The 8750-nt window shown below is 35.0% G+C and overlaps 2 long non-coding RNA genes across 2 annotated transcripts; one reads left to right on the top strand and one right to left on the bottom strand.

Annotated features, from left to right (window-relative positions):
• Positions 1-1867: 1867 nt before the first annotated feature.
• On the bottom strand, positions 1868-2930 carry LOC148597484 (uncharacterized). The gene is made up of 2 exons (XR_015919173.1): positions 2878-2930; positions 1868-2460 (listed from the first exon to the last, which is right to left on the bottom strand). It is a non-coding gene; the product is annotated as an uncharacterized LOC148597484 (long non-coding RNA).
• Positions 2931-3241: 311 nt separating this feature from the next.
• On the top strand, positions 3242-6422 carry LOC148597483 (uncharacterized). The gene is made up of 3 exons (XR_015919172.1): positions 3242-3401; positions 5200-5345; positions 5977-6422. It is a non-coding gene; the product is annotated as an uncharacterized LOC148597483 (long non-coding RNA).
• The last annotated feature ends 2328 nt before the right edge of the window (positions 6423-8750 follow it).

Below are 8750 nucleotides of genomic sequence, written 5' to 3'. Positions count from 1 at the left end.
AGATTTGCTGCTTGTTGACATTTAACCGCATTTATAATTGGTGATATAATGCACTAGCCATACATTATAAACTGCTTCTGGTTTAGCTATATAATCATGATAATGTAGAATGAAGTGAATCTAATGCTCAACGATCTCGATCGGTGAGCAATCATGGTACAAAATGTAATCTACATATACACAATTCGGCGAACAAAATCGTTTAATTAAAATTATTTAAAAATTCAATAAAATGAGAAATGGCGTTGTCAAAGCAAGACAAGACAAGACAAGAAATGGCAAGACGGTACAAACCACCAAGAAGTAAAGTAGCTAAGGTAGGCGTTTCACAAGTAACAGCGATAACGAAAGTTCCTCCGAAAATTATTGGATGATCAGGGAGCCCGATCCTCCAATACGTTAGGCCACGTGTAAATAAGTCATCCTGGTAACAGAGAACTAAGCATTCCGACTGGTACCAGTCGTGAATTTTGTTAATCGGCCGCTCTGATAACAGATAAAGCCTTATTTAAACCCATCTTCCCATCGTACATATACAATGTATGTGTCACAGACAGGTATAACACAAAATGGTCTTACTCAGAATTGTAGACGCCCTCTCATCTTGCCATAATGGGTACGTCCAAACGTAGTCGTCCCCAAAAGCGCGGAAAAAGAGAGAGAGATACACCTTTCGCAAAGAAATTTTCGAGTTTTTGTTCTGCTGCTACAAAATATATTTCTTAGTAAAGCATTAAAATCTAGGCTGCTTATTTGAAGCATACTGCTTAGCTTGTTTCCATATTTCATATTGCATTTATATTTGATATTCATATACTGGGCCGGATTCAGACCAAAAGAAGGGGTGCCAGTCGAGGTTCCTCAGAAAAGGGGGTGCTATTTGCTACTTTTTTTGTCATTTTACACATGAAAATGACAAATTTGCCAAAAAAAATGGGGATGACATCCCCTTACACTTACTCTGAATCCGCAACTGCATTAACAACCGAGTATTTTTTTTTTTTTAGTTTTCTTTACTACATGTCATGTGCAGCGACAGTATACGGAGATAAAGTCAAAACTGTGAGAATATTGCATGATTTTCATATATAATTTTCTTTTGGAAAGGGTCTTTTTACAGGTCCCTGTTGAATGCTAGAAAAATCCATTCCTTTACGCACCTCTTCTAACATACATGTACATTTTTACATGCATATATTAGAAAACCTCCATAAAAAATCTCGTAAAATGTTTGTACAATTAAAGAGTAATCAAGGAAACAAACATTCTAACGGAAATCAAAAGAATTTTAAGACATGGAAAACAGACACACACAACAACGAAACATAAAACAATCAAAATAATACATAAAAAGCAACAAAAGTAAATAAGCAACTCAGACTCCACTAAAACTGGGAGTATGATTCAAGTGCACCAGAAGGGTAGGCGTTCCTTGCTTTTCTAGAAACACCCGCCGAGTTGTTCATGAAAAGACAAGTCCGGTGTTTACGAAAGAGGAAATAGAAACTATGATACGCTGAACAAATCGGTTCTGATGGTGCAGATGGATACATGTATACCGCAACGACCCACGAGTTTAAAACTTCTGTATCGATGACTTCAATCTTCAAGCAGGATACATGTAACACTGTTCTACTGTTCCAGAAGCCTACACACGCAACTGCTGAAACATGCAAATCCTCACGCATCATACTGTAATAATATTCCTCAACTTCTTACATATTGTGTCGAACTTTGCATCTACAGAAACAGAATTCGACCATACAAGAATAACTATGGATTATCTAGCTTTGTAAGAGAAGTAACTCAGCAACTCAGGATTTTACGATGGGGAGGCGTAATTACGGGAATCAGTATAAAAGAAAACCATATTATGACATGTTTAATGAATGAATATGATAAATTGCCACATTCGATACAATATTTAGCACATTACGATGCAACTGCAGAAATTTAGGTTTCAATTGTCATACTCTCGTACTGTTTCGTACACGTACATGTACATAACTGATCCCTCCAAAAATTTGGGGAGGTACATGTAACGATTAAAGTAGTTGATTTAAAACTTAGCCTGATGGGATACATCTTATTGTAAATGAGTGTAATTCAATGTATTCGGAATATTTCAGTCTCCTTCATAATGTTTTCTCTTCCAACCGTAAACTGGTAAAATAAAGGAATTAAATAAAGGAATTAACTATCATGTATCAGATAGTCTTGTATATCATCAGCAAGTTTTATGAACAGAACTGACAAAGAATCCACAAGATGACCCTTTTTAGAGCTCGAGCTTGAATCTTCGTTGGCTGGTTCAGAATGAGGGATCAGTCGATGATGTTACGCGCTCTCCTTTCACGAACCACCTTACTTTTCTCCTTTTGAGAATTCCGTGTTGTTCAAGTTAAAAATGTTGCACTGGAATGCCTTTCATTTTTTAGAACCGTTCGCAATTTATGAACGCTGAAAATGACGTAACAGATGAATGACGTATATATATTATAATACATGAGTTGAATTTTCATTGACCTCGCTTCGTCGTTTACCCGATATAACCAGTACTTATATTTAAAAACTGAAGATAAGGAAGACAAGACATCACACAGAAAACTGAAGCACTTTACATATGATCTCCCACAAAACAAAACTGACATCAGGTCCTCCGGAACGGTATGACAGTCCTGCTCCGCCAGTGGTACCAGTCATAGCGGAAGTGAGTAAGCACGGTAAGAGTCTAATTTACAGTAACTCGCAGACATACAAAACAGCATAAAAGACGGATACTACAATTTTGAAGTACACGAGGTTTTTTACATCAACTGAAACAAAAGTATTTTACTCACTTATGCAAAAGAACAAAGGTCAAGACACTCTACTTACGTATGACAAGTTTGAATGATATAACCAACATATGGATCAACTTTTAATGTGATGCAATGTAAAGTGTGGTGTACGTACTTGTATAGGTTGGCAGGGGTTCGCTTTGTTGATAGGCACATACTTTATAGTAGATATTGAATAAGTTAATACAAGATATATCTTACATAACTCGGTTATAGATGAAGATCGAGGATGAAATTTGATACTTTGATAACTTTAATGCATCAATCAGACCATCTGTTTTGTCTCGTATCTCTTTTGTGCAATTAATTGAACATAAACTGACTCACAAGTACCTTTCCAGCGTGCGACGTATCCTTTGTCGCAATAAAAAAAAATCTGTTGAGTTCGGTTCGATAAGCTCTACACAGGGAGTGTTGTATAGCAGGTATATAAAAGCTTAATTGATTTGAAATGATGCATACACATACATGTACTTGTTGAAGAGGCTTTTGCAATGGTTGTAACACACTTTATATTAATTTTATTTATCCTGAATCTCTTTGGAACTGATGCTGGCCTCGGTAAGTTTTATACAATATTTGTGAATAAGTTTATGAAGAAATCATTTCTGGTAGCTATTTTTTAAAGGAAGAATATTTCTCCGTAATTTTCATCAAAATGTCTTATTCATTTTCAGTCTAGGTAGGGTTCATCCTTCATTTTTTAGTTTAATTTTCATTTTCATGTAAATACAGCTAATTATTTCTGAATGGTGTGTTGGTTTTGAACAAATTTATTATCAAATGAATTTAATTATCAAAAGGTCAGAATGTAAACAAGGGAAGTATTTCATTCATGTGTGTGTTAACAATACCGCGAAGCTCATGCATTGTACGATCATATAGTGTTCTCTAACTTTCCATTAGAGACTGGAATTAAAAATTTGACAGAAAATTTTTTGTCTCATAAATTTTAAGGGAAACCTAAAGTGTCGTTTTATATGTCAAATTTGTAATAGTTATGTCGTCTGAACGAGCAAATGCTATACTGATTTTTTGTTTTGTTTTGTTTTGTTTTGGGTGTGTGTGTGGGGGGGCGGGGTAACTTGTGTTCCTCACCTGCATCGAATCAAATTGGTTATTTGCATTAAGTAAAAGCATTAAGTTAGGATAAGAGCGGTTTGAAAGGATTCAAAAGAATTTTCCCTGTCTTCAAAATCAAAATACTTATTTTCAAATAGGTCAAAATGTTTGTTTATAAATTTTTCCATGTCCCCCTTCCCCAACTCTAAATCCAATAGTTGTTCCCATAGTAACGTGTTCATTCCCTGTTGTTTTCTTCCTGCTGATGACAAAGTTCTGTCCACGGATTTCTGTTGGTTTAGAACTTCCGTATCTTTCATTTCTTTTTAAAACCGTCTCCTTTTGGTGTTCATGGCTGAGTTTTATTCTCGTATGGTCTCTCCTATTTAACTTCGTTTTTTTTTTCGTCTGCTTCCTCTAGATAGAGAAACTTTAGAAATATGAAGGTAATTTCAATATTCAAATATAGGGAAATTACTAGTTTCTGCATCGTATTTATAATATAATATCCCTAAACCATTTCTGTAACGTATTAACAATCATTATACATGTACATGTATCCCCTAAACAATTATATTGTATCAAAGAGGTACAGTTAGAACGTCTACAATAACAGTAAGAAAATCATATACTTTTGGATCAATTTTACAAAAAAATAAAGGAAATTTCCAACAAATTGAGGATTCAGACCCCCGAAAATCCCGGCCCTGTAATGCAATCATATCTTCAGGTGTTTTGTGGTATACCTTGTATGATGATTGTTTTAGTCAACTGAGACCCCTACATTTACGAACATACTCTGCATGATGATATGTGTAGTAGAATTATCAAATAGCTGATTTGTTAAAATAGCCACAGATACCTTTAATTTTCTTACAAGATGTCTAAGTCTGAAGTACTTATCTTACATAATGTACAGTATATGCCCTCGTTTATAAAGGTGATATACACTTGGATTTAAAACTTATTCAAAGGGTAATCAACGGGAAATAGACACACACAGAAAAGAACTTAAAATAACCAAAATTATACATACAACTAGAAGCATGGACAAAGTGCACCGCTGGGTAAGCGTCCTCTGCCACCCGCCGAGTTGCTCATAAAAAGTCAAGTCCAGGGTAGGCAAAAAATGAAAGGAAAACTATGACGCGTAGAATAAATCAGTTTTCATGGTGCAGATGGATACACCGTAACGATCCACGAGTTCATGATGACGAACATAAAATTTCTAAGAGAAGATACTTCACATACTTGTGGAGAAACTAATTAAATACGCGTTTTTGCAAACAATTTTCAGCCATAGAAAAAAGATCTGCGAAAGAGTTCCAAGCTGCAACGGAATGCTCGTCCGACATCAAAGAATACTGCAAAAAATTGGGATGTAGAGCTGTTTTAAGTTTGCTACCGCAATCCTGTGATTGCGTTTGCTCGGACGGACAAAGTGTAAGTATATAAGTATGTAGGACTTTAAACTTGTCAGTATTCACCCAAGCTGCAGTTTTAAGGGAAGGGGATACCGTTTTTTTTTAACATTTTAATTATACGCAAATATAAAATGATGATCTGAAATCTCCCTTTGAATAACTCTCTAGATCGAAACCTCCCACTTTTAAATTGTTCTGGTCCCAAAGACTTCTGGCTGTCAATCTATGACTTGGTATTTTTCACTTGTCTTTTTTTATTAAATCATGACTGTAGGATATGGTGTTAGATGCAATGTACATGTTCACTATGGGCTGTCATGTCGTCAATGAAGGCAAAATACAGAGAATATAGCTCAGGGTCGGATCCATAGATTTTGAAAAGGAGGATTCCAGAAAAAAGCGGGTTTCAAGGCTGTTATTTGGTAAATGTACCCCTACTTGCGCACGAAAATAACAAACGTTTAAAAAAAATGGGGGTTTCAACCGCCGGACCCTGTGTCTGTTGAGGAGGGGAAGAAGGTTTGTGCATGGACATAACGTACTTTACTTATTCTATTTTGTTTTATATTCTGTTTACTTTAATGATTTTCAAACGTAATAAATGCATTGTTATTTAATTATGTATATAATTGTATTAAATTTTATTTCAGTCTCAAGTGATAGGAAAGAAACTGGTGGGAAGATAAAGTCTATTTCACACTTGCATACATCCTTGATTTCCTTAAGTTTATATCTGTTTTTCGGTTCTTCGGGACGCATTCACGTATCTTGGGAACATTCGGAATTATTTGTAATGCTCAAATCATCCTTAGATTATTTTTTTGAAGGATCTGTCTGTGGTTGACTAAAAATATTTGTTAGAATTCAGAATTACATGTATCTGTAATAATCATTCACTTCGTCTTTACAACATTTTCGGAATAGGTTGTCAATGTTTGTTGGGACGCATCCTTTGGGAAATTTATAAATTTGATGATTTTTTGTGAATATTTCCAAATGTGATGATTAAATGTTAGAAAAACATTTAAAAACATGAATGCATTCAGTTAATTCTGTTGTAATATAATGTTAACTATAAAATAATGACTTAAATGTACTTTTTATTGCTTTCTGAGCTTTTGTTTGCAATGTTTTAAGTACAAATCCAGATAAAATTCAGACACTGTTAATGGTAAAGTGATTCATGGTGTTAAAAAAGCCACCAATAAACGATGCTTTTTCAGTCTGCACATGCTATACTTTCACATAATGACAATAATTTCTGCATTCAGATCTGCACTTTTTAGAAAATCATACATTCATCTACCTCTAAAATCAACCAAATGAAATCAAATCAAGAACAATAACTCGTGTGCAAAAACAAAAACGAAAACTGAGACTGGTCATGTGATCAGTAACTGTTTCTGAACAAGAAATAAAACAGAATTTGGTGGGTTTTTGACATGCATGAATCAGTTTCTGTCTGCTTTTTACAACGACTGCTACTTAAAAGTAAAAATATAACGGAACATTGAAAAAAAAACTGTTCAAGGTTATATAGTGGTCAGGCCACCTCCTTCCCATTAAGGATCCGCATATAAAAGTCTCGAACATGTATTTCAAATCCCTGTCAGATGTCTGATAAACCAAAAATTACATTATTTAGAGTAAGCGGGAAATATGTTGTATGTAAGAAATTAAAAAAATGTACATGTAACAGCTAAATGCATGAGAACAAGGTGAGTTATATAAAAATCTAAAAAAATACATGTACAATTTACATGTTGTTTATTTCCATTGTTTCTCAATTTACACTTTTCCAATACATCTAGAAAACAACCGAAAAGCTACTTAAATTAATCCTGAAGGATCCGTGACTAATATTTCTTTTTAGTGCTTGTACCGGGAAAAAGTGCGAGAAAATTTTCCCACCATTTCTCTAGAGTGCATTTCAACTAGATTTGACTATCTTAAAAGCCAAACTTTACAAAAACATGAATGGATATTTCAGGTGTTATGACAGTTATGAGGTTCATGTATACATACTTGCAAAAGGCAATAAAACTTCTGCTTTTTTTCTTCATGCAAGTGTGTAACACAAGTTTTACACATTTTGATTGATCCTTAGACAGACCTGTACTGAAGAGGGTGCATGTTCACACAAAAAAAAGGAAAAAAACAAAAAAAACGGGAAGTGGGTGGCACATGGCAATTTTTCTCATGAAATTTTCATCCATTTCATAACAAAAATGCTTGCTATGTTAGGGGAATTGATATTCATTTTGAGCAAACTATTTTCGATTAACAAAATTCTTTATATTATCTGACATACCCGTGATGAAACATCACATAGCAACAAGCTATTCAGAGGAAATACATTCATGTTATGTAACCCATATTATAGATTTGTCTGATTTGTTTCATAGACAGTGAACGTCGACGGTACCGGAGAGTAGCATAATATTTCTTTTCGCTGATGGTGTGTTTTGTAAGATGTAGCTTACCAATAATAAGAAAGTTTGACCTAATTTTAATTAATAATACGAAGTCCGTATAGGACCCCCTTGGACTTTCTTCCAGGGCTAGCCGAAACTTTTGTGCCGTACTAAATTTTATAATTGGGCGTATAGAACAAGGTTATGCTGCCGCATGCTTAAAGTCATCACTATACAAATTTTATAGTCGTCGTCATGATTGATTCATTGGTGGGGTTTAACACACGAGCAGCAATATTTCAGCTATATCCAGGCGATGAACATGAAACGGATGATAAAATGAACATGAAATGGTGATGAAATGAAAATGGGATATGACACAAAAACAATAGGGTCGACGGGTTTTGATTGCCACTGGAAAAAGGGAGAAGTGGGTAGGATCAGGCAATTTAGCCTCCTGTGGCGTAGCGCAATTTGGAAGGTTCCTACAGCGATAGAATACCACAGCAGGTGGGAACGTGGCATCTTTCCCAACACGTTGCACCACTATGGTTTGCGGGTCAGGTTTTCCGTATTATGGTCTGACAAGCCCAGCATGTAGCATGCTAGGGGTACCTCATTCTATCACCTGGGGCACACTCACGAGATTGAAACCACCTTGTCCGCCAGTCATTCAATCCGATTATCTCTGTTCCCAATGGGTGGGTATGTTTCAAAATTGGCGAGGCTTTATATAGATGGGGCATACGCTGTAAGTTCTTTTGTTTGATCAACGGTTCAATTGCAGTAAAAAAACCAAAGACAAACAATCAATTGGGAAAATGAGGTACATGCTAGCAAAGGCTTATGTATTTAGATGAATACATGTTCACTATTTCTTGAACTCGTGTAATTTCTTGTCTTGCACTAAACTAGGGTATTTTAGCATTTCAGATTAATATGTTACTGTAAATGTTTTAATTATTATGATAACCAGTACATGTAACAGCATAAGAGAAAAAAAAACTTCT

Source organism: Perna viridis, chromosome 15 (genome assembly GCF_037379345.1).
Source record: "Perna viridis isolate PV_CMFRI_1.1 ecotype Kerala chromosome 15, ASM3737934v1, whole genome shotgun sequence".
In the NCBI taxonomy this organism is placed as follows: Eukaryota; Metazoa; Mollusca; class Bivalvia; order Mytilida; family Mytilidae; genus Perna; species Perna viridis.
Note: the sequence above shows the minus strand (reverse complement) of the source record. Positions and strands in the feature narration are given on the sequence as shown.